This window comes from Cupressus sempervirens, chromosome 5 (assembly GCF_028749045.1).
Source record: "Cupressus sempervirens isolate cs-2001-9-10 chromosome 5, ASM2874904v1, whole genome shotgun sequence".
Classification (NCBI taxonomy): domain Eukaryota; kingdom Viridiplantae; phylum Streptophyta; class Pinopsida; order Cupressales; family Cupressaceae; genus Cupressus; species Cupressus sempervirens.
In genome coordinates this window covers 341,172,248-341,199,748 of record NC_143122.1, presented here as the reverse complement: position 1 = coordinate 341,199,748, position 27,501 = coordinate 341,172,248, and positions in this window count along the sequence as shown.

Genomic DNA, 27,501 nt, shown 5'->3' with positions numbered 1-27,501 from the left:
TTACAAATGCTACTACTAATATGATAATCCATAATAACTAAAGAGACCACCAAGGGCATAGAGTTCATAGTTAAACATAACATTAAAGAAAATAAAGAAAAAGAAATAATATGGCCTAACTCCCCTCCTTCTCCTCTAGGTCCTTTACCTTCTTTTCATTCAGATCCTCCATGGCTAGTTTCTCAACCTTTTCCTTGATAGGTTTCTCCAATAGATTCTTGATCCAATCATTTGCTAGGAAGTTGTAGAGGGAGTAGGAAATCTCACTCTTTTTTCCCTCATCCTTCTCATCCTTTCTTACCCATAGAAAATAAATAGTGGTGGCCATTGTGTGTGTGACTTTAGTGGAGAACTCTACTAGGGTTTCAACCTTTGGGCATAGGGCTTCATGGCTGTAGGCTAGGTCATGCATCAAATTCTCCAATATGTCCAATCGAGTTTTGCTTTGATCCTATCCCTGGCTATGACACCCATTCTCCCCCTGCTCTATGTTGCATCCTTTCTTTGGGAAGTAATATCTTACCCTAAAATGTTACCCAAGGATGGGTTAGCTTCCAGGGTATTCAAAATGTGAGATGAGCTAGGAATCTCATTTCCCCCCAAACCAAGGTGCATGATCTTCCTCTATCTTTTGGTGGACCTCTTTTCACTTTGTATGGACTCTAAACTCATCTCTTTCTTGGGTGGTATCTTAAATTTTTCTATTTTAAGCCTTTTCCTAGACCTCCTTGAAGTTTAATTACTCCACCTAGTATCTGTATCAGACTCAATAATGTGTATGTCTTTCCTATTACCTAGGGGCTTATTGTACACCTTCTTCAAGGCTGAACTAGGGCTAGGGTTTGTAGAGACTTGAGGAGTTATGATGGTGATAGGGTTAACCAGAAGAAGTGGGTTAAAGGAAAACTGTAATTTTTAAAGTTTGAACATGAAGACCTAGTGTAGGATATAAAAGGATCTACCTTATTCTCTCTTTCTTTGAATCGTAAACACATTATCCTCCACTAGATGCAAAATAAGTTGTCGCATGGAAATTAGGTCCTAGTTACTAAAATGGTTTAGAGTAGGAAAATGGTAATAATTAAATATCTAATTTCGATCTTCAAGATTTATATAGCGGATGATGGCATAGCATACAATGTCCCAGGGTATGGATAGGTCCTCCCTAGAAAATCCACCCCTCATGCAAACAAGCTCCTCCTTAGAGTGAAATTTTTTTCTCATGCTCATTTCACCAAAAACCTTGGTCTTCTTGTTCCAACTCCTACCCTTCAGAGACAACCCACCTACTATTGCAATGAATTCCTCTATTATTTTGAACATCACCCCATTAATGTTCACCTTCCTATTATTCTAGGTATCGATGAATTATAGGGATACATGTTCATCATACCCTTCAATGCCTTGCATGAAAAAAAATAATCCACCTTCACATAGATAAACCCATGACGCCTCACTCTTCTTGATACAATTTTTAATCTTTTCCAGTTGAATGTAGTTGTTGGCATCCATGTCTTCCCCAAGTTCTATCACTAAATCCATAGTGTTATTTGACATCCCCTTGTTGCAAAATTGGAAACCAAGGTCATTTAAAGGTTTAATGTTAACAATGAATCAAAAAAAGCAATTGATTCTCATCATAAATTCACAAGGCTTCACATTTCTAATCCACTTCTAGCTTTAACATGTATGAACTGTACCTTTCCAATCAAAATTAACCATTGCTAGTTGTGTATTGATTGAAGTATAATGTTACTTCCATTATTATTGTATACATCTCCCACCTCTATTAGACTTATTTTTCTAACTAAATCCACTCGAATCTTCCTCTCACCATAGCAATAAATGTTCATGATGATGGATCCCCAAATTAACATATACACCAAATCCTTCCAAATATCAACTTTATGATTTTTCACTCTTGGGTTCTCCCACTAACCTAGATTCACATCAATATGCCATTTGTTTTACTTTATTACATTGAACAAGAACACATTCTCTTTCAACCAGCATTTGTCTAGATGGCCTAGTTTGGCTAACATCATCATGTTCCTTTATTCCTTAAACATTATGACCCACTTTGGAAAGGTCATCCACAATACTATTTCCTTCCTGATATATGTGCTCCATGTGGACTTCAAGTAGCCCATTCAATAGGTTGCAGATTTTCTCAATTACCACTTTTATCTTCTAGTTATACCTGACAGCTCCATCCTTCACAATATTAAAAATCAACATCAAATCTCCCTCAATAGCTAATTTATTAATACTTCTAGCTTGTGATATCCTTAGTCCCCATAATACGGTCAAGCCTTTCACTTCATTGTTCACTCCCCCCTCCCCATACACGTAGTTCCCAACAAATGCAACCACCACCTTTTCATTAATATCCTGTATAACACCTCCAACCATCATCCTCCTAGCAATAGTTGATCCATCAAAGTTAAGTTTCAACCAGTCTTCAAGGGGGTGGGGGTTGCCAAACCCTTTTACGTCTAGCATTGGCTTTAGAGTCATTAAATCTTGTTACTTTAGACCTAGGTCTCAATAATTATCACATCTCATGTCTTGGTCTCTCAGGGGGTTTAGAGGAGATTTCCACTACCATATCCCAATACATTCTTTCAATGTCTTGATCACTTGTTGGGTTACCACCTTTCTAGAAGTAGCCTTGTCCCTAAAAATGTGATTGTTTGGTTCCTTCCATATTTTCCCAACCACATAAGAGGGGATGACTCTCTAGAATATTTTGAGGTATGGTGGTTAGAGGGACCATCCCAACAAAAAAATTGGTGAATTTTCTCATTGAAGCACCATTGAGTCTTCCATAAGGAGAGAACCTCCCTCTAAACCTCCATAGCAAAGGGATAATGTATGAGGAGGTATTGTATGGATTTAATTGCATTATAACATAGCATACATCCATTAGCCAACTGGAATCCTCTCTTTTGTAGATTATCAATGGTGAGGATGACCTTGTGTAGAGTCGTCCACCAAAAGAAATTTATCCATGGTAGGATCCAAGGGTGCCAAACTTTCTTCCATTCCTTTAGGGCTTCACCACCCTTGAGACAACAAGCATTAGAATATTTTACCATAAACTCTCTAGAGGGGGTAAGTTTCCATATAAAATAATTCTCCAATGGGATAGAGGGGATACAATAATTCTGTAACATCTCCTGAATTTCTTTAAACACCTTCACTCCTAGATTGTCCTAATTGTAATTTTTTTCCATTTGTGCTCAAGGTCAATATAGCTGCAAACCAGAGTACCATGGAGCTTGGTACATGACTCTCTTAGAGGTTAGAACTTGGTATTCATAATGGGGCCATCATGTAGCTAGTGATCTTCCCAAAAATCAACATTGTTCCCACTCTCTACCACCCAATGAGCTCCCTTCTTTAATATTTTGTGTGTTTTCAGAATATGGTTCCAAATTTTTTATCCTATCAAGGGTACCATAGTTCAAAGTTTTTGGTGCAATGCTTAACCCCTAAGATACTTAGCCCTAATAATACTACACCAACTACTCTGAAGGCACAACAATTTCCAACTAATCTTAGCCAGGAGGGAATTATTCAAATTCCCAAACCTCCTAATGTCCAGTTACCCCATTGACTTAGGTTGGAAACCTTTCTCCTAGTTGACTAAAATTATTTTGTGCTTGTCCTCCATTCCGGACCATAGGAAATTTCTCTAAATTTTTTCAATAATCTCTTTACATCTTTCCAAGAGTTTAAAGAGTGAAAGGAAATAGATAGGGATGTCATGTAATGAGGTCACAAGAAGCTAAAGTTTTCCTACATGGCTTAGAATTTTACCTGTTCAACTTGCAAGCTCCATCTGTAAGCATTCCACTAGCCCATTCCAATATTGTGAGGTTACTTCTTTTAGTGTGAGAGGGAGACCAAGATAGGTACTTGTTAGAATATACTCCACTAATATAACTGAGAGGAGGAGGGGCGCTGAATTAGTTATCCAACTATTATCATAATTATCAATCCTAAGAAAACTTAACCATATGTATAATATAAACTAAAACCACAAAAAGATACTCACACACAATAACACCAAATATGTTAACTAGGGAAACCCTTGATCAAAGGGAAAACCCTAGTGGGTATGGTAACCACAAGATGATGTACTAATATAAATATTCCTTGTTAGAGGATGGACCCCATTAAGAGTCTATGAATAGATTCAATACATATGAGTCCCTATTAGGAGACTTTGAATCCCTATTAAGAGATTGCAACCCTATTAGGAGTTGTGCCAATCCTATTAAGAGTTGTGGAAGACAACTAGACCCATTTCCCAAAAAACTTCAAGGGAAACACCAATGAACCCATTGTCCAAATGATCTTTGTATTATTCCTTGCATAATGATAGAATGGTATTGTACTATTCCTTCCTCTTTCTCTATCATGTATACCAAACCTCTACTCCTTTTGATCTTGTAACTAGATCACGAAACTTGCATCTAATAATCATGTGGATTTCTTACACACATCCAATAAGCAGTATGCTCCTTTTCACACTTCTCACTTCATACAATGATCAAAAATACTTTTTTAGACACTCACAATCAAGGAAAACATATTTCCTTTATACCACATCTTCATAATAATTCCTTGAGTCGGCCTTGAGGCTTTCCTAATTAATTATAATAAGATTATTAATTAATTATAATTACAATAGCACTATCAGCTCACAATCTATACAAAACTTCACACGTGCGATACTAGTGCTTATGCACTCACTGACATCACCACCTAACTATCCACTATCACTGCCTCACTGCACATCTCTTCATTACACCTCAGATGTAATTGTAGACACCTAAATTTGATTACACCACTTTGGTAATCCTATTTAGTTATCTCTAAAGGCATCATTAATTAAATTCCTATTTAATTAATCCTTTGCCATCCCCTAGCAGATTAATTTAATTAATCATCTATAGTCCTAATTGATAAATCAAATAACCTATCATTTATCAATTAATCCTATTCTTCTATCTAATTCCAAAATCCCCATTTATTAAATAAATCTATTTGATAAATAAAACCCTCAAATCTAATAACTCCTAACCTATCCCTAACCCTTCATTTAACCTAATCCACCCCATCCACCCATACTAACCAAGCTTAGCCACTAACTCACCCACCATCATGAATGCCATCCAATTGCAAATCTCTAACAAGCTTAGTCTAATCCTAAACCATCTCTAATCCCCCCCCTAAACTTGTCACATTCCCTAAGCAAGCGTAAGACTTTCCTAAGCTAAGCAAAGTCAACAATCTCAACTCTCTCCAAAATATCCCAACCACTTAGCCATGAATGCTCTTACAAAGGCCATAAAGACTCTTACAAACCCATTCATTGCTCTTACAAGCCATAATGAAGGGTATTTATGAGGATATTATCCCTTGAGCCTCCTTTGTTGACTCATCCTTCCCCTTTCCTCCATCTACTCACCTTGTGACATGTGTCACTCCTTGGTTGGTGCTAAACAAACACAATCCATGTGCTCCCCTTTGAGTGCATCCTAGCCCTCCTTAAGCTTTCATCTCTCCTTTCATCTTAACCCTCCATCCCTCAAGCCCTTAGCCTATAAATTGAATCCCCTCCCAAGCCATTTCATCACAACCTTTGAGCTAAAGTTATAATGCTAGTTTGAGAAATAAAGCCTTTAAACCATACCCTTATAATGCCAAATTGAGAGCTCTCAAGCTACCAATTTTCCATTTCCATCTCCATTGAAGCTATTTTGAGAACCTTGAGCATACATCCTACATCCACATAGTAGACTCATCCCTAAATCAAGTGACCATCCTCATTGGGAGAGCCATTCCATGGTTCATATTCTCATTTGAGGGTTTCACTTTGTCTCTTATATATGTTATGATTTTTATGCTAGTTAATGCTTTGTTCTCTTGATAGATTAGTGTTTCTTGCTAACATATTTCTCATATACAGTAATATAGTCAACAAACATCAAGAACTGCTTTCCTAGTTCTTTGTCTTTGAACTTCTCTCTATAAATTAGGTACAAATTTCATTTATCTTTGACTTAGAATCTGTGTACTTGACCACATCATTAGGACACTATGTTGAACATGTCCATAACAATGCATCACTAGACAATCAAACCATTTTATGTACCATCAAGACCTCTGTCTACTACTCAACCAGTCTTTATAAAAACTATACTATGTAGACATCAATGAAAAACATAGTCATTAATGCAACATGTCAATATACTCCAATGCTCAGGATACTCCCCCAATGTAGTATCATTAGGATTCATGATAACAATATCCCCCTTTGGCATTGATGACAACATAGATGAAAAACATCTAACTTCCAAGAATACCAAATAGTTTATGTTGTTGTTGACCAACATTAGTTGTCCACACACTAAAAAGAATCTCAAACACAATAGATGCACAATAGGTGCATACTCCTTATTAGACATCAATTTTTTACTTCACATTAAAAAGTTCACAATACATCAGGTGCCTATTTCTTCTTCTTTTCATGAATCTTTCTAAATCTCTCTAAAGAGATGTATGATGAAGGCACAACCCAAGACAAAACAAACACAATAGGAAAAGTGAATATTATTATCAGAATTGATATGATATTACATTCAGTACAATGAAAATAGACTCAATGACATGCCCTAGGGGCTTACAATGTTGTCTAATTCTAGAGAAAACCCTCCCCATAGTACCTTCTCCCAAACTGCACCAAAAACTATGTTTAAAATGCCAGAAATGACCTTAAGTAACCCAAATTCCCAACATGGAAATCCTTAGGTCTCCTCTTTTGATTTTCTCTAACCTTATACTATAGGTTCATCTTGGTAATATGTGCATGTACCTCCTCATGTAGGTTCTTGACATGTTTAGCAAAGTCTTCTACATGAGCACTTTTCCTATCTCCTTGATCCATCTTCCTCAGCTCTGGTGCAGTCCTTGGACTACTCCCACACACAATTTGGAATAAAGATCTACCAGTACTCCTATTCATAAAATTGTTGTAAGAAAATTTTGCTTATGGTAGAATCAAATCCCATCCTTTGGGCTTATCTCCTACTAAAAACCTTAACAAATTGCCTAGACTTCTATTCACTACTTCTATTTGTCCATCAGTCTGTGGATGATGTGTAGAACTAAACTTCAATTCTGTCTTCAACTTCTTCCATAAAATCTTCTAGAAATACCCAACAAATTTAGTATCTCTATCAGAAACAATACTTTTTGGGAGACCATGTAGCCTCGCCACTTCTCTTTAAAAAAAATCTATAATATGCACTACATCATGAGTCTTGTGTCATGGAATGAAGTGTACCATCTTGGAGAACCTATCAACCACCACAAATACAGAGTCATTGCCCCTTTGTGTCCTCAAAAATACATTAAAAAAATTCATACTTATGTCCTCCCAAGGCTTCAATGGAATAGGAAATGGCTGATAAAGTCTAGTATTTTGACTAAAGCATTGGTTTTTTGACATACTTGGCAATTGTGAAAAAACTTCTTGACATCCTATGATAGTTGAGGCCAAAACTAATGTTCACTAATAATGGAAATGGTCTTATCTCAACCAAAGTGTCCTACCATCCCTCCATTGTGTTTCTCCTTGATCATGTTCTCTCTCATGGAGCTCCTTGGAATACACAATTGACTTCCTTTAAACAACATACCATCCTAGATTATGTAATCCAGTCACGTGGTCCTATCTTGAGTAACAGATTCTTTACAAGCCTTCCAAGCTTTTAAAAAGTTAGGATCCTCAAGGTATAGATTCTTGAGTTCATCAGACCCAACCACTTCAACCTACATTTATGTTAGAAAAAACTATCTTCTACTTAATGCATCTGTAACCCTATTAGACCTTCTGCTTCTATGTTTCAAAACAAATGTATATCTTTACATAAACTCTACCCATTTCAAATGTCTCTAATTCAAATTACCTTGTCTATTTAGGTACTCCAATGCCTGATAATTAGTATACAAGACAAATTATTTTGGAAACAAATAATGCCTCCATTTCTTTAAGGCCTAAACTATTGCATAGAACTCCTAATCATAAACAAAATACTTCTTCTTTGTATCATTAAATTTTTCACTAAAATAGGAAATAGGCTTTCCTTCTTTGCTCAACATAGCCCTATTAGCACTGCCACTAGCATCACAATCCACTTGAAACACTTTTTTGAAATTAGGAAGTGTCAACATAGGTTGTTTTGTCACCTTCTTTAGCAATTCAAAACTACTTGCAACTCTTGTAGTCCACTTGAGCTCTTTTCTATCCCCCCTCATTTTTTCAGTTAGGGCTACACATATACTACTGAAGTTCCTAATGAACTTACTATAAAAAATAGCCAAACCATGGAATGAACTCATCTCAGTGGCAGACCTTGGAGTAGACCATTCTATGATGACCTTCACATTCTCTAGGTCCATTTTTAGACCTTCAAATGATACAACAAACCCCAAATAGAATAACTTCCTTTTGACAAAGCTACACTTCTTTAGATCAATCAACAATTTCTCTTCCCTCAACCTTTCAAGGACACTATGAATGTGTAATAAATGTTCATCCAAAGACTTACTAAAAATCAAAATATCATCCAAATAGACAATAATAAATTTTCCCAAAAATTTCTTTAGTACCTCATTCATAAGCTGCATGAAGGTGCTTGGCACATTGGTCATTCCAAAGGGCATGACTAACCACTCATATAGATTGTCCTTGGTATTGAATGTAGTCTTCCACTCATCTCCTTCTCATATCCATATCTGGTGATAGCCACTCTTGAGATCTATCTTTGTGTAGTACTAAGCTCCACTCAAGTAGTCCATAAGATCATCCATCCTTGGCAAAGGAAATGGGTACTTGATGGTTATTTTATTTATATCCCAAGATTCTATACACATTCTCCACTCTCTATCATTCTTTGGTGCTAGCATTGCAGGTACTTCACATGGACTCTAGCTCTCTCAAATTAAACCTTTCATCAATAGCTCCTGAACTTGTTTATTTATCTCTTCAGTCTCAGTAGGAATAATCCTATGAGCAACATTTTTAGGCACACTAGCTCTAGGGACTAAATATATTTGATGACTAATTTTACTTATTGGTAGAAACCCTTCTGGAAAATCATCAAAGGTGAAATCTCCATACGCACTTAATAGACCTAAAATTTTGAGTGGAACTTCACTACTACCTTCCTTATCCTTTCTAGGAATTAAATCATAACACATATGCTAATTTTTCATGTCATCCAAAAAATTTCTTCTATCAACAAGACATACCCTAGCACTACTACATACCTTGTCACCCTCCTTTATCAAGGGCTTCAATTTTGTAGCAAACTCCATCCTCTATTAGAGAGTGTTTATTTGCATGACCATCATGTATAGCACACCTATCAAACTACCATGGTCTTCCCAACAATAAATGGTAGAAATCCATTAGGATGATGTCACAGAGAGCCTTGTCATGGTAACTCCCAATCTTGAACTTTACCAAACATTATTCACTAACTAAGACCTTATCATCATCCTACACCCAAGCAATCCGATAGGGATGGGGGTGTTTCTCCCTCTTGAGTTTTATCTTTGAGACCATCTCCTCTGACACCAAGTTTTCAGTCCTCCCACCATCAATAATCACATCACAACATTTACCCTTAGACTTACACCTAGTATGAAACAAACTCCTCTTTTGTCTAGGTTCAGTCTCACCACTCAATAAGACCCTCTCATTAACCATGACCTCTTCTCTTTTTGTATCCTCTAAATGTGATGACTGTGCATCATCATCAACATGAGCAACCCTTGCTTGTTCATTAGCTCTCTTATCTATCCTTCCCTTGCATTGAGGGCATTCGTAGGCACAATGAGCTTCTTCATTGCAATGAAAATAGGTACCATAGAAGCCTTCTCTTCCTAGACCTTTTCCACATCCTATACCTCTTCCTCTCTAATCTTTAAATTTTTTATACGGGAGCGGTTAAAACCCTCATTCCTCTAGTTTTAGCTAGTACCCAAATCTTCATTTTTCTTTCGGTTCTCATTTTGGCCTCCAAATGACTTGGGACTACCCCTTCCTCCTTGACTATGCCCTCTTTGCCTTCCATCAAAATTTTTGTTTAGCTTCTCCTCAACTTGCAAGGCAAACTAGTATGCCTCTTCAATTCTAGTCATTCTAACAAGGCATAACTCCTCCTAAATGCTAGGTTTTAACTCATTAAGGTAATGGGAAATGTTCTCCTTGTTTGCTTCGATATGCCCTACCCTAATAAGGACTTGGTAAAATCCCTATGTGTATTCCTGGATAGATTTTCACACTTACTTTAACCCTTGCATCTTTTTGAACAAATCAAGCTCATAATCAACAGGAATGTACTACTTCTTTAGTTTGTCCACCATGTGATCCCATCTTGTGATTTTCTCCTTTCCTCTTCTATTTCTTTCCAACTAAATCTCTTGCCACTAGATTTTTGCATGGACTTTCATTTTGGCCTTCACAAACTTAACCCTATCAAGGTCCCTAATATCCTCATACTCAAAATATTTCTCTAGCTCATTGATCTAGTTAATCAACTCATTCGAGTTTAGATTTCCCAAAAACATACCAACTACAATTTTAATTCTTTTTCCCAGCTTGGAAATGGCCCTAAAAATATTCTCTTCTACTTAGTTCAGGACTTCTTTGTCTCCTTCACTTTCTTGCACAATATTTTCTTCTTCTTTATTTTCTTCCTCACTTTTTTCGCCTACAGCAACATTCATCCCTCTGTAGATTTCCTCTTGTAACGCCTAGACTTGTCTCTAGAGGGTTGTACGCTCGGGAGGATCAACTATAGCCCTTCCAAAATTCTCCCTTCATGGAGGAATCTTCTCACTATATCAAAACCCATAACCACACAGTCCTGGTGCAAACTGTCTCATTGTTGGTGCTCTATCTACACACTCAGAAAAACCTGCTCTAATACCACTTGATGAAGGCACAACCCAAGACAAAATGAACACAATAGGAAAAGGGAACATTATTATCAAAAGTGATATGCTATTACATTCAGTACAATGAAAATAGACTCAATGAGATGCCCTATGGGCTACAATGTTGTGTGATTCTAGAGAAAATCCTCCTCATAGTACCTTCTCCCAAACTCTACCAAAAACTATGTTTACAATGCCAAAAATAACCTTAAGTAACCTAAATTAGGTTTAGAATTAGGAATAAATTTTATAATATTATATTTTGCATCCAATTCCAAAACAAAAGGATCTAGAAAACATGTTAGAAGTTAGTGTAAAATTAGAAGAATCTAGAAATGGTAGTCCAACTTCTAGGAGGCATAACTTTTGATCCAAGACTCCTATTGACGAATTGTTTACATTTCTCAAAAGCTCTCCAAGAACCCTATATCCATATGCACAATCCTAGCTTGTCACCCATTTTTTTAGTCTATACAAGGTATTTTAGTGCCTCAATTTGACTTTGAAGCGCTCTTAGGGGATCTCCAAGAAACTTAAAATTGCAATAACTTTCAAACCATAAAGCCTTTTGACCTGATTCTTTTTCTAGAGTTCTTTAAATTACAAGTATAACCATATATCCAACTTACACCCTTTAACTCATCATAATTATGGCTCAATTAAAAAATAACTTATTTTCTACATTGGCACATATCCCAAGGTGCTCAAAAACTCTAACCTAGAAAACCGATAGTGGAACTATGAGAGTTGGGATCTCTATTTAACCCAAATTGGTATCTAGAAATAAAGACACATTAAATAGAAACTAACATTAAGCATATTTTTGGGTGATATAGGATTGCCCTTGCACCACTAGATGCTCTTGCATCAATATCTCTCCCCCATACCTTATGAGATGTATTTTTCTTGCATATTCTCCCCCATTGACATCAATTTCAAAGACCTCAATCTCAATGTTACAACATACCAAGTGTTAAATAACAATTTCCAATATGTTGCACCAAATCATCAATAGACTTAAGTGTCCAAAGATATTGTTCAATACCAAATACCAAGATTCCTTAGTGACTTAGATCATCATAAATACTCCCCAATATGGGAAGCATCAACATTTAGTTGAGGCTAAAAATGGTACTCTATACTACTGGATTGATGCACTCTCTACATCATCTATTCATAAGTAGCTAGGGGCATAACCCCAAGCATACCTCTCAAATACTCAAGAGTATCTTTAGGAAAAGATTTTGTAAAGATATATGCAATTTGATCTTTAATACTCACATACTCTAATTAGATCTCATTTTTTGTTTCTTTCTCTCTCAACACATGATACTTAATACATATATGCTATTCTTAGAATGCAATACAAGATTCTTAGACATAGTCACTGTACTTGTGTTATCACAGTAAATGATAATAGGTTCTTCAAATTCATTTCTGATACCCTTTAGCATCTACTTCATCCACATAACTTGATTATAGTTATATTTTGGTACAACATACTCTGCCTCAATAGTACTCTACAAATTACAATCTTGATTCTTGCTTAACTAGGAAACCAATCTTCCTTCAAGAAAGAATGCTCCACCACTAGTGCTCTTTCTGTCATCCATATTACCTACCCAATCTGCATCAGTATATACACATAGAGTGAAATTACTCGGCCTATCATACCAAATTCCATAGTCAAATGTCCCTTTCAAATTTTTGAATATTCTCTTCACTACTATAAAATTATACTCCTTAGGATTAGCTTGAAATCAAGTTACAATTCCAATTGCATTTGCTATATCTAGTTTGGTGTGAGTCAAATACTGCAAACCTCCAATCATGGATCTGTAGTTCTTCTACTCTATTGCAAGTGGGTCATCTTTGTTGGATAAATTGTGACCAGTTATCATATGTGTACCAGCAAGTTTACAACTTTCCAAACCAAATCTTTTCAACAAATATTTCAAGTATTTAGCTTGTGAAATGAAAATACCATCATTGTTCTATACAATATGCAATCCTAGGGAAAAAATTGTTTCTCTTATCATGCTCATTTCAAAATCTTTTTCATCTCTTCAGCAAACTTATCAATTTCTTCATCATTGCCTACAAAAATAATGTCATCAAAAAATATTACAATAATCAGCAAACCATTTTCAACTTCCTTCAAATATAAGTTATTGTCTAGCATACCTTTAGCAAATCCAAGCTTTTCCAAATAGTTGTCTAACCTTGCGTACTAGGTTCTAGATGCTTTCTTTAGACCATATAAAGTTGTCTTTAGTCTACATACCATGTCTTTTTCTTCTAATAAAGGAAAACCTTTAGGCTACTCAATATATACCTCTTCTTCAAGTTCTCCATTTAGAAAGGCTTATTTAAAATCCATTTGATAAACCTTGTACTTAACAAACTTATTCATATCACGAGTCATGTGATGTGAGCAACTATTGTCAATTATCAAATTAGATTTCTTTTCCACTTGGGAAACTAGAGATTTTTCTTCTCTAATTTCTCTATCAAGATCATCTTCCTTGATAGCCACAATTCCCAATTCATCATCACTTTCACTTTGACCTTTTTCATCAAATTGTTCATCTTCATATGCATAAAACAATTTCTATCTCTATCTCTTCTAGGCTTGAACTTTCCCTTATACTTTTTCTCTCTTTTAGGATATTTAGATGCATAATGACCAAATTCATTACAAGTCCAACATTTAAATATTTTCTTACCATTTTTTTCTCTTTTCACAAGAAGGGCTATGTCATCCTCAATCTTCTTGTCTTCATAAGATATTTTGCTACGACCAAAATCTCCATCTGTGCTTGCACTCCTTGTTAGATTAGGTCAAATGTTTAGGGCACTGAATCTATTTCAACTCTTTCTAGATCTTTATACTATCTTAGATCTTCTTCTATTGATTCTAATCTTCCAAGCAATGTTTCCTTTGTGAAATCCTTAATGCATGGCATTACTAGCTAAATCATCTAAGCTACTAGCTTGAATGATGGTATCAAACTTTTCAAGATCTTAACTATAACTTCATCATCTTCCTTGGTTCCACCACGAGACCAAATTCCTATAAAATTTTTTGATATTCTGCTAATATAACTTCTTACAGATTCATATTCCATCATTTTAGCATCTTGAAATGCACATATCCAATTTTGTAATCTCATTCTCTTTGCATGATCATTGCCTTCAAAAGTATATTCTAATGCTTTCCAAATTTTACAAGATGTTACAAGTGAATTTACTTGACTATATCCATTCTCTAAAAGAGCTATTAGTAGAGCTTCTCTTTCTCTCATGTTACATAGGAATATATATCTCTCTTGTTAACTGCATCCTTTAAGCTTTTCTTCTTCAATGATTGTCTTCTTACCCTTTGTCAAGATACAATATCCTAGACCCATGCACAAAAGATGAATCTTCATCTTCTCCTTCCAACTATCATAGCTGGCCCCACCAAATCGAGGACTGCCCTTTCTGAAAAGATTCTCCATCGATCTCCCAAAGATATTAAGCTTATCCTTCAAGGACCTAATTTTTTGATACCAATTATTAGAATTAATAGTCCATTGATATAACTCAGAGGGGGAGGGGGGTGAATCAATTATCCAACTATTATCACAATTATCGACCTTAAATAAACTTAACCATATAATTAATATAAACTTAAACCACAGCAAGATACTCATACACAATAACACTAGATATGTTAACTAGGGAAACCCTTGATCAAAGGGAAAATGTTAGCAGGGATGGTACCCACAAGATGATGTACTAATATAAATATTTTTTGTTAGAGGATGGACCTTGTTAAGATTCTATGAATATATTTAGTACATATATGAGTCCCTATTAGGAGACTTTGAATCCTTGTTAGGAGATTCCAACCCTATTAGGAGTTGTGCAGATACTGTTAAGAGTTGTGGAAGATAGCTGAACCCACTACCCAAACAACTTCAAAGGCAAGACTAATGAACCGACTATCCAAATAATCTCTATATTATTCCTTGCACAATAATAGAATGGTATTGTAGTGTTCCTTCCTCTTTCTTTTTCCTATCAACTAGACCTCTGCTCCTTCTGACATCGAAACCAGATCAAAGATCTCACATCCAATAATCCCTTGGCTCACTTACATGCATCTAGTAAGAAATCTACTCCTTTTCACACTTCACACTTCATACAATGATCATAAAATACTTTTTCTTACACTCGCCATCAAGGAAATATCTTTCCTTTATACCACATCTTCATAATAATTTCTTGAGTCAACCTTGAGGCTTTCCCAATTAATTATAATAAGATAATTAATTAATTACAATTACAATAGCATTTCCATCTCATGGTCTATAAAAAAATTCACACGTATGATACTAGGGTTTTCTCACTCACTGATGTCACCACTTGACTATCCTCTTTCATTGTTTGACTACACATCTCTTCATTACATCTCATATTTAAGATAGCCAACAAGCATTAGGAACTGCTTTCCCAATACTCTATCTCTAAACTGCTCTCTATAAATCAGGTACAATTTCTATACATCTTTGACTTAGACTCTATGCACTTGACCACGTCATCAAGAAATTGTGCAAAACATTTCCATAAATATGCATCATCAAGTAATCAAGCCATTCTCTATACCATCAAGATCTCTATGTTCTACTCAGCCAATCTTTACAAAAACTATGCTATGTTGACATCAATGAAAAACACAGTCATGAATGCAACATGTCAATACCCTCTAGTGCTCAAGATACTCCCCCAATGTAGTATCATTAGAATTCATACTAATAGCATCTGGTAAGCACAACTCCTAGCATTGTAGAATTCTGATAACTTTCCCACTCAAGTCCTTGCCTCTATTAAAGAAATTCAATTTTCTTTTTTGATAGTCTATTCATTATCTCAAAACCCTATCATACTGGTTAAGAATGGTCTTGAAAGCTCTAGCTTCATGAATAGAATATTGGCCAAATAGGAAGGTGTCATCAGATCATGTATTATCTCAAAACCCTATCATACTAGTTAAGAATGGTCTTCAAAGCTCTAGCTTCATGAATAGAAGATTGGCCAAATAGGAAGGTGTCATTGGACAAATTATTGGATCGTGTGTGTGTTGGGGGGTGGGGGGGTGTGGATGTGGTGGTTTTGTGCATTTTATCATGCCACTTCCAACCAAGAATTTTAAGCTTCTTCCCATCACCTCCACTACAATGATGAATAAGTAAGAAGAGAGTGGGTCCTCTTCCCTAAGCCCTTGAGAGGAGGCAAAAAAATTACTAGGGGTCCCATTCACCAGGACTGAGAACTTAACGATATTAACATCAGCCTAGATAATACTATGAAACTTCTCCTTGAATCCTAATTTGATCAAAATCTCAAATAAAATTTCCCTCCTTATCTTATAGTAGGCTTTGGAAATGTTGAGTTTTAGAGCTATACCTAGGTTCTCACACCTTTCCATAGAATGCAACACATCATGGGTGGTGATGATTGCATTTAGAATATGTCTACTAGGGATAAACCCATTCTTGTATGGACTTATAAACTTATTGAGTAGGGGCTTGATTTAGTTCACCATGACCTTAGAGAGGATCTTATAAATTATGTTTTAGAGGCCCATGGTTCTGATAACCTCAAGACATATCAATCCCTCCTTCTTAGGTATTAACACTATGAAAGTTTGGTTGAGTTCCTTAAGAAGCCTTCTTATTCTCACAAAATCACCTATGACATTTGTAACATCATACTTGAAAATATCCCAAAATTACTAAAAAAAATGTAGGATGAAATCGATCCAAGCCTGGTGCTTTGAACTGGTTCATAGTGAAAATAGCTTCCCACACTTCCTACTCCGTAACTTTGGGAGTCAAATCATTTTTTATTTGATCATTCACCACCAGGTGTATATCCCTTAACATATCCTCTTGAGTGTTAATACTAATTTGATTTGGTGGGGTACAATGATAGTTGTTATAATGTCCAATTGCATGTTTAATACTCCTTACATTCCATTTCTTTTTATTATGATGTATGTAAAAAATGCTCACTATTCTAAAATGTATACATTTAAAAAACTCATTTTGGAATGATTATCTTATTTCCATTCACCACTTAGTGTGATGGTTTAAGTGCTTGTATAGCTGTAATTCTCACTTAAAGGTTAAAAGCTTGTGCTTTTGTTAATCCAATGTATATTTTCTAGAAAATTTGAAATAAACAAATGACTGTCTTATTTAAATAATATTCTAATCATTTAAATTATGCACAATAAATATATGTATAATTTTTTCAGATGTTCATTAGATCTACAAAAAATATTTTATGGAGGGGCAATTAAAATGTTGAGAATCTCTTGACGAAAAATAGATTTTTCATATTTACATGTTAACTATTTGTGGTTGAATTATTTGATTTTCACTACAAATAAGGGACCTCCAATAGATTTTATTTTATTGAATAAAGAAAAATGATTAAATAAAATACACTAAAAAAGGTAACTAATTATTGCACAAATAGGACTGCGGTGTGGAGAGAATTTTATAGGGAACTGTGGCCTTGAATTATCAATTTGAAGATGTAAGTTTAAATGATTTTTCCAAACAAGGCCAAAGTTATTAAAGGATGGGTTCCTAAGTAAATATTTATCAATAAAATATAAAAAGAATCATCTTGAGATTATATTAAAAAACTAGATAAACAATTTGATAAAGATGGAGCACTAAATCTAGGCCTACATACATGACTGCATTATATAGCATATTTTCAAATTCAAGGTCAATATATATAATTCTCTAAAAAATATAACTCTAGAAAGACTAATGTTCAAGATTTAAATGGATTAATTTATGTGTGTTGGAGAAATTTAAGTGTTTGGTTAATCATAGCTAATATACCAATGAAAGGAAAAATAATTGATATTATTTTAATATATCAAGCTAAAGATTTATGGATGCTTATTGGTTCTTTTAAAAGAAGAAAATGATTCATGAAGAAATTTATTTCACGAAGTTACCATGAATAAAGTGATTTCATCAAGTTGCCCAAGCTCACATGTGGATTAAAAAAACATTTAATTATCAATTAGTTATGTCACTTTGCAAGATCCACTTGCTGTAGGAGTGCCTAGACATCAGCCTCTCATTTTGGTTCTAGTTACTTTTTTTGATATGTATTGACTCTAGAAAACTCAGAAGTGTTAGTTTGGACCTTTCAAGGTCATCTTTTATTTTTGGAGTTTATTCCTAGGTGAAGTTTCATTTTGAGGAGTTGTTGGTGTTCTTGTTTAGTGTTTCTTGTATTAGGGGTTATGGGTCTAAGACCATGAAAACATGAGGAAATATCTCGTAAAAATGGAAAATATCTTGCTAATGGATGACCTAGAGGCTAAATTATGCCTTAGCATTATTAATGGGTCAAAGTAGACATTCTTGGAAGTTCCCAAGTCAAGGAGAGACAAAATTTCTCAAAGATGCAAAAGTTGTCAAAATTATGCAATTTTTGGAAAAGTTAATTGACAATGTTTTGACAAAAAATTGCAAAATGCAACAAAGAGGTTGGTGGTTAGTCCAACTTCATGCAACATCTTTGGGAGCTTATAAAACCATGAAATAAATACATCCCAAGGGTTGGGATTTGTAATTAGCAATTTAGTAAAATTAGATTCATAATTTCTAGTTTAATTTTAATAGTTTTATTAGGTTTTTGACTACCTATATAGAATAATGGATTGAATCTTTCAATCTGGTGTTGGATATTTCATTTTCATGTTTTTATTGTACTTTTCTATTCAAGTTTCAAGTTTATAGCTATTCATTTGAGCAGGTTTTGAAAGTCTTTTATAAATTTCCTATGTTGGTTAAGTTTTTTCTTTATGTGTAGTAATAGCTCCCCCATGAGTTTTTCACAGTTTTATGAAAAATGGGAGGGATTTACTATACATAATGCACATAGTTTTTGGAGCCCTAGAAAGTGTGTTAAGAAATTTAAATGTGATTCCCTCAGCAAGTCTTTGATACTTGGTTAGGCGATCACAATAGAGAAAGGAAAGACTTGAGGTTTGAATGTGAGGAATACTTCAAACCAAGTGTTGTAGAAGGAGGAGGGGTGAGTAATGGCACCATATTCCAAAGGAGAAGACTTCATGACAAGTTTTTTTGAGGGAATGACTAGACCCTAGTTAGCCCTGCCATTCATGTTATGAAACCCTTAAATATAGGCATAAAAGTTGGTTTCAAGTGTATAGACAGTTTGGAAACCTGAGACCTACAAAATCCTTTAGATTTTCTAAAAGGTTGTTCAAAACCATAATTTTTTTTCACCTTATACAGATAAAATTATGGTTAAATTCCAAAAGCTCAAGTTGGAGGGCTAATTCTAGTAGTCCTATTTTTGGCAGTTTTGGAGTAGGAGTAAAGAATTTGAATGTAACTTGTGGAATTTATGTTCAGAAGTGTAGGAGAATTTTGACATCAATTGTAAGATCCCCTGACTCTAAAAGGTTGAGAAAAATGGTCAAGAAAGAATAAGGAAGGAAGTCATCCAATTAGCTTGAAGAGGCATTTGGAGAAGGAAGGAACCAAAACCATTGTTGTAACTAGGTAGTGAGTAGTTAAAGGATAGGTTAGAGATCCTCTAGAAAATAGGCCATCAAAGTAAACACAATAAGCTAAGAGAAATCCAGAGCAAGCCCTTGAGAAAGAAAGGACTAAAGAAGTAAACTACCCTATCATTACATTAGAATGGTATTAGAGCCAAAAGATTGGGTAGATGTTTCAGCTTGCAGAGTCAATTGAAGAATCAAATATGGAAACCAATGCAAAATTGGACAAAGAGATGGGTGAGTAAAAGGAGAGGAATTAAATTCTTGAAGAAGCTCTAGAAGCAATGAAGAGTAAATTGGAAGAAGTTGTTGAGGTAGCCAAGAAGAAAGACCAAGAAGGATAAAGTAGCAATAAGGGTAAAGAAATGATGGATGAGGAAGATCTTACTCCTAAACTAGACCCTCCTATAAATGAAGATCCATTCCTAAAAGACATCAAATAATTAGGGGGAAATGCCCTAGAAGGAGTCCCTTTGTTTAGTGGTAAGATGGACCATGAAATGGAAGTGGAGTGGATTGAAGGGATGGAGAACCACATTGAGTGTGAAGGTGTGAGTGAAGCACAAAGAGTCAGGGTAGCCAAATTGAGGCTAAGGGAATCAGCCCTAACATGGTGGAAGTACCTCCAAGAAGAGAGGGGAAAGGTGGTAAAGAAGCCCATTGTAAATTGAAAATCCATGGTGACAAAAGTGAAGGAACAATACTTACCAAAAGACTAATTACATAAGAAGAGGAAAAGTTTGAAATAAAAGGACATGGATGTGGGAACTTACACTAAAGAGTTTCAGAAGTTGTGTTTAAGCTCAAGAGTATGAGAGGACGAGGCTATCAAAGTGGCAAGGTATCTAGGAGGCTTGAAATGGAGCGTACAAGAAGAGATCAATCTATGGACTCCTACAAAAGTTCATAAGTTCTTCCAACTTGCTTTGAAAGTGGAAGAGAAGAATATGAAGAAGGAAAAAAAAACTTTAAAGGTAGAGGCAAGGGTAGAGATGGAAGACATCAAAGAAGCTATGGTGGAAGAGGATCAGATTCTAGGCCACAAGGAGACAACACATTGAATGAATAGAAATAAGGAAGTTTAGAAAGAGGAAATGAGAGGATCCTATTTTTCCATTATGAAGGTCTACCATTGCAATCAGCTAAGACACCATTCCTATAGGCACCCTAAGAAAGGATCAACTTCTGAAGGAAGCACAAAAAGGGTCAATAGGGTATGTGTAGGATCATGGTCAACCAAACTATGCATTTAAGTGGTAATAAAAAGTCTACAAATTAGGGCTATGTCTACTTGACATGCAATTTTCAACTTGTTATAAATTTATATCAAAAAGTTGAGAGAAAATAATCTCTAGGAAATTTAATTTAGTTTCTAAACTACTAGGCCTTATCTGAATATATATATATATATATATATATATATATATATATATATATATATATATATATATATATATATATATATATATATATATATATATATATATATATATATATATATATATATATATATATATATATATATATATATATTCATTGGTCAAAAGTTTGAATTTTAATGCAATAGTACAAAACTTTCAAGACAAAAATAAGAAATAAACATATGTCTAACTACCTTAATCAAAATAAAATTTAATAATATTTTTTAATAATATTCTAGATATAAGAATTAGAATCATGCTAGGATGTGACACATACTTTTAGTATTTTTATTCTAAATAAATAATTAATTATGAATTTTATACTATAGTATTTTTGGAATAAAAAAATCTCATTTATAACCACCTTAATTAATTCAAAACTCTATAAAATTTATTTTTTCTTTCTTTCATTATAGTAGAAGAAGCATTGAATGTGATGTACATCTTTGTCTTTTTAAAATGTTGTACCATTTGAAAGTTATAGTTGTTTTTCAATCAGTGTGTTAATCAACACTTTATTTGTAACTCCATTATAAAATAAGTAATGATGACTATTTGAACTCATAATTTGGAAAACCTTACTTTTATGGAAAGATAAGAATATTCGTAAGAAACCCTTTTCATTTCATCAAAATTAGGTGGAAAAAAGGTCTTCAACTATATGTTTGAAGTAAAAAATACACATTGAGAATAGGCCAAAAACACATTTTTCAAACATTTTTAAAGTTGACCATGTAGAGTTGGTATCCAAAGATATTCTAGGCCTTATAAAGGTATTAATTTTTTGGTTTGGTATCAAGGTGGGTGGGAAAAATGTTGGAATAGATTTTGAAATGCTTTGAGGCATTTTAGAACTACATATTTTTTAGATCACCACTTTTTGGCACACCATGATCGTGCACATACCCAACTATGTGCAAGAAGAATATAGTAGCAACACCAAGCACTATAAGGTACCTTTAGAATTAGAAGAAGGGAAGAACTTGATGGGAAGGAGAAAATTGATCAAGAATCCAATCAAAGAAGAACCAAGTCAAAGAAGAGAACTCTTTAGGATAAGATTGAAGATCATGGGAAAAGTGCGTAGAGTAATCATTGAATCGGGCTCAACTGATAATATAATTAGTGAAGAGGTAGTTAGCAAGTTGAAGCTAAAAATAATTACACATGCCAACCAATAAAAGGTCACCTAGTTCAATAAAGGACAACATATTCTTGTTGGAGAGAAATCATGGGTAGAGTTCACCATAGAGAGATATAAGTATAGGGTGTTATGTGATATCCTTCCCATGGATGAATGCCACCTTCTACTTGGAAGGCCATGGAAATTTGATAACCGATCCATACAAGATGGAGCCAAAAATTCCTACTCATTCAAGAAGAATAGGGTGTCTTTCAAGATCCAATCCTTGCTAGAAGAAGGAGAGTTGAAGACCTCATGTCCAAGTGTGCTTATGGTTCATGAGAAGGAGTTCTTGAAGACCTTAGAGGATGGAGATGGAGTTGATTTTGTATTGGTTTTGAAACCTAAGGATGAAGTTGTTCTCAAGAAAATAGAGATAGCAAGGGAGGTACAAGAGTTGCTTGAAGAGGATGAATCCATTATCAGTGATGGACAACCTACCACTCTACCTCTTAAGAGACTTGTTGGCCACCAAATAGACTTTATCCTAGGAGCTACCCTACCCAAACAATATTGCTATAAGATGACCCCTGAATAAAATGAGGAAATTGCAAAACAAATCCAAGAGCTCCCAAACCAAGGCATAATTAGGAAAAGAATTAGCCCATGTGCAATACCTATTGTTTGAGCACCCAAGAAAGGAGGGACTTGGAGACTTTGTACTAATTCTAGAACCATTAATAGATTCACCATTAGGTATAGGTTCCCAATACCTAGAATTGAAGACCTAATGGATTGTCTAGGAGGGGCAAAGTATTTCACCAAGAAATATTTGAAAAGTGGCTACCACCAAATCAAAATAAATAAAGGGGATGAATGGAAAACAAAATTAAAAACCATAGAGGGTTTTTATGAATGGCTTGTGATTCCATTTGGTCTATCCAATGCTCCATATACTTCTATGAGACTAATGAACGAGGTATTCATAGATTACATTTGTAAGTATCTTGTTGTCTATTTAGATGTCATCTTAATTTTTAGAAAAACTAAAGAGGAGCATATTAAGAATTTGCAATTTTTTTAAAGAAGATACATGAAGAGAAGCTAATGATCAATTTGGAGAAGTGTGACTTCATGAAATAGGAGCTAATTTATCTTGGTTTTTTTCTTGTCTCAAGGCAACCTCAAAATAGATCAAGAGAAGGTAAATACCATTTTTAAGTTGGATTGATCCTAAGGATAAATCAAATGTTAGAAGCTTCCATGGTTTGGAATAGTATTATAGAAATTTTACTAGACATTTCAGTGGCATATGTGCTCCTATGTTGGAGATAATCAAAGGTGGTATGAAGGCAAAGTTCCATTGGACCCCACAAATTGATCATGGTTTTGAGACACTCAAGAAGAAGATAGAAGAAATACCTCCACTAGTACTTCCTAGCTTTGAAATAAATTTCCAAGTAGAGTGTGATACTAGTAATGTAGCTACTGGGGCTGTTCTAAGCCAAGAAGGAAGGCTAGTGGCTTTTCATAGTGAGAATCTTAACGATTTTAAAAGGAAGTGCTCTTCCTATAACCTAGAGTTGTATGCTCTAGTCCAAGCCCTAAGAAAATGGAGGCTCTACTTGTTTCCAAAGGAATTTTTTGTCTACTCAGACAACCAAGCTCTTAGTTTCTTTAATTCTCAAGAAAAACTCAATAGAAAGCAAATGAAATACGTAGAGTGCCTACAAGCCTACACATTTACCATCAAGCATAACAAGGGTGTGTAGAATAAGGTAGTTTATGCATTGAGTAGAAGATTACTCATAGTTCAAGAGGTTCAAGTCCAAAGCATAGGCATTGAAAACTTCAAAGACCTATACGTTGATGATGAAGATTTTTCTCAAATCTACAAGGCATGCAAGGAGTTCAAAAATAACATTCATTGTGAGTTTTCTGATTATACATTGTCGAATGATCTATTATTTAAAGGAAGTCAACTTTGTGTCCCTAGAGGGCCAATAAGGGAGAATGTGATCCAAGAGAAGCATAATGGGGAACCTAGTGGTCATTTTGGAGTCAATAAGACTTAAGAGCTTATCACTAGGTTCTATTTTTGGCCTAAGACAACTAGAGATACTAGAAAGTATGTTGAGGGTTGCATGGTGTGCCAAAAATCCAAGGGAACATCCTCAAATGTTGGTCTTTACCAACCACTTCCAATCCCTAGTAGGACATGGGAGTGTATAGGTATGAACTTTGTAGTTGGTCTAAAAAGAAAAAGGAAGGGATATGATAGCATTTACATGATTGTTGATAGGTTTAGTAAGATGGCACATTTTATACCTTGCAAGACATATATGATGCTTGTCACATTGCTCATTTTTTTCTTAAAAGAGGTGGCTAGGATCCACGGTCTACCCATGAGCAATGTTTTAGATAGGGACACTAAATTCATGAGCCACTTTTGGAAGACACCATGGAGAAGGCTTGGGACTAATTTTTCTTTTGGCTCTACCTATCATCTGCAGGCTGATGACCAAATAGAGGTGACTAATAGGAGTCTTGACAACCTACTAAGGTACCCCATAAGGGATTATGGGAAGACTTGGGATCAAGTCATTGGGCAAGTTGAATATGCTTACAATGATATAGTAAATAGATCTAGAGGTAAGAGTCCATTTAAAATTGTTTATGGTTTGCATCCTAGAAGAGTTTTTGAGTTGAGAGAATTGAAGGATGGATTCCCAAGTAGTGGCTATGTTGATGAATTTTCCCAATCCATGAGGGAGGTCCATGAAAGTGTCAAGAATACACTAACTAAAAATTCTAATAAATTAAAGCAAAAGGTGGATTCCTCAAAGAGGGAGTTACAATTTTAGATATGAGATCTTGTGATGGTGAACCTAAACAAACAAATTTTTCCCGAAGGGATGCCACACAAACTTTAAAGTAGAAGATTAGGTCCTTAAAATATGGGAACAATGTTTATAAGGTTGAGCTACCTAGAGACCTAGCTTTATTTCCAATCTTCAATATAGTTTTTTTAATATCCCACAAGGTCCTTCCCAAGATTTTGATAAGAGTGTCAAAGAGGTCACACAAGATGTAGTAGATCTCCACCTAATCCCTCCTCCACCTTTGCAAGAAGATAGGATACTAGATTCAAGAGTCTACGAATAGACTAGGAAGAAGGACTACTTCAAAAATCTTGTCAAATGGCTTGGCAGGGAAGATGGTGATGCTACTAGGATTAGAGAGATAGATTTCAAAAGGTTGGGAATTGACTTCAACCTACTCAATCCAAGGATGGATTAGCCTCTTTTGTTTGGCGGAGTATGGTGCAAGAACAACTAGTCATCAACCTCTCATTTTGGTTCTAATTGGTTTTTTTGGCATGATCTGACTCTAGCCAAGTCAAAAGTGTGGTTTTAGACCTTTCAAGGTCATATGTTTGTTTGGAGTTTTTTCCTAGGTGAAGTTTCCTTTTTAGGAGTTGTTGGTGTGCTTGTTTAGTGTTGCTTGTGTTAAGGGTTATGAGTCTAGGACCATAATAACATTAGGAAATTATAGTTTGAGAACCATCATGTCCTCCATGATTTTATTACATCCTATTTCATGGATTTGATCTCCTAACTTGTCATTTTGAGCAAGAAAGGGAGAAGATGTCAAAAAGATGCTAGTTGTGCTACAATTGTGCAAAAGTTGTCAATAATGCAAAAATGGTAGAAATCTTGTTAATGAATGTCATCAAGGATAAATCATGCCTAGAAATAACTAATGGGTCAAAGTAGATAGGTTTTAAGTTCCCAATTCAAGGAGAGCCAAATTGTTCAAAGATGCAAAAGTTATCAAAATTGTTCAATTTTTGGAAAAGTTGCTTGACAACTTTTTGACAAAAAGTTGCAAAACACAAGAAAGAGGTTGGTGGTTAGTCCAACTACCTAAAACCACTTTAAGAGATTATTAAATCATTAAATAAAAACATCCCAAGGATTGGGATTTTTAATCATCAATTTTGTTCAATTAGATCCACAATTTCCAATTTAGTTTGAACAGTTTTTGAGGTTTTTGATTACCTATATAGAATAATGGATTGAAGATTTAAATATGGTTTTGGATATTTGGTGTTCATTATTTTATATTACTTTTCCATTCAAGTTTAAAGTTTATAGGTATTCATTTGAGTAGGTTTTAAAAATATTTTGTAAATTTCCCATGTACTTGTTCAATTTTAGCTCTTTGTACAATAACGGTTCCCCCATGAGTTCCTATCATGATTTGTTCATGGTTTTATGAAAACGAGGAATGGAATCAATGTACATAATGTACATATTTTTTGGGCCCCTAAAAAGTGTGTTGAGCAATTTAAATGTGATGCCCTAGGCAAGTCTTTGATACTTGGTTAGGCAATCACAATAGAGAAAGGAACGACTTGATGTTTGAATGGAAGGAATAATTCAAACATAGTGTTTCATAAGGAGGAGGGATGAGTAGTGGAACCATGTTCCAAAGGAGAAGGCTTCATGAAAAAATTTGTTGAGGGAATGACCAGACTCTTGTTAGCCCTATTATTCATGTTATGAAACCCTTAAATATAGGCATAAAAGTTGCTTTCATGTGTCTCGACTATTTGGAAACCTGAGACCCACAAAATACTTTACGTTTTCCCAAATGATATTTAAAACCATAATTTTTTCTACCTTATTCAGAGAAAATTAGGGTTAAAGTCCATAAACAGAAGTTAGAGGGCTAATTATAGTAGCCCTATTTTTTTGCAGTTTGGAGTAAGAGTAAAGAACTTTAATGTAACTTGTGGAATTTATGTCCATAAGTGTATGAGAATTCTAAAATTAATTTTAAGAACCCCTCACTCTACAAGGTTGAGAAAAATGGTCAAGAAAGACTAAGGAAGGAAGTCAGCTAGTTAGCTTGAAGAAGCATTTGGAGAAGGAACTAAAACCATTGTTATAACTAGGTAGTGAGTAGTTAGAGGATAGGTAAAGTTTCTCTATAATTTAGGGCATAAAAGGAACACTAATAGGCTAAGAGAAATCCTAAGAAATCCCTTGAGAAAGCAAGTACTAAAGAAGAAAATTACCCTAGCATTACATCACCACTCTAGGATCCATTTATTTTATAAACTTAATAGAATGACAATAAAGCTATGCATTAAATACCATTGAAAGATAATGTCAAGAAGAGAAAGCTAAATAATGAGGTTAAAATGGCTTTCTTTTGTAAAGTATTATTTGGTCAAATTATTCTTTTACCACAGTCATTTCCTTAGCTTGAATATTTTACTTTTCAAAATAACGTATAGATTAAATACATTGAATAATTAG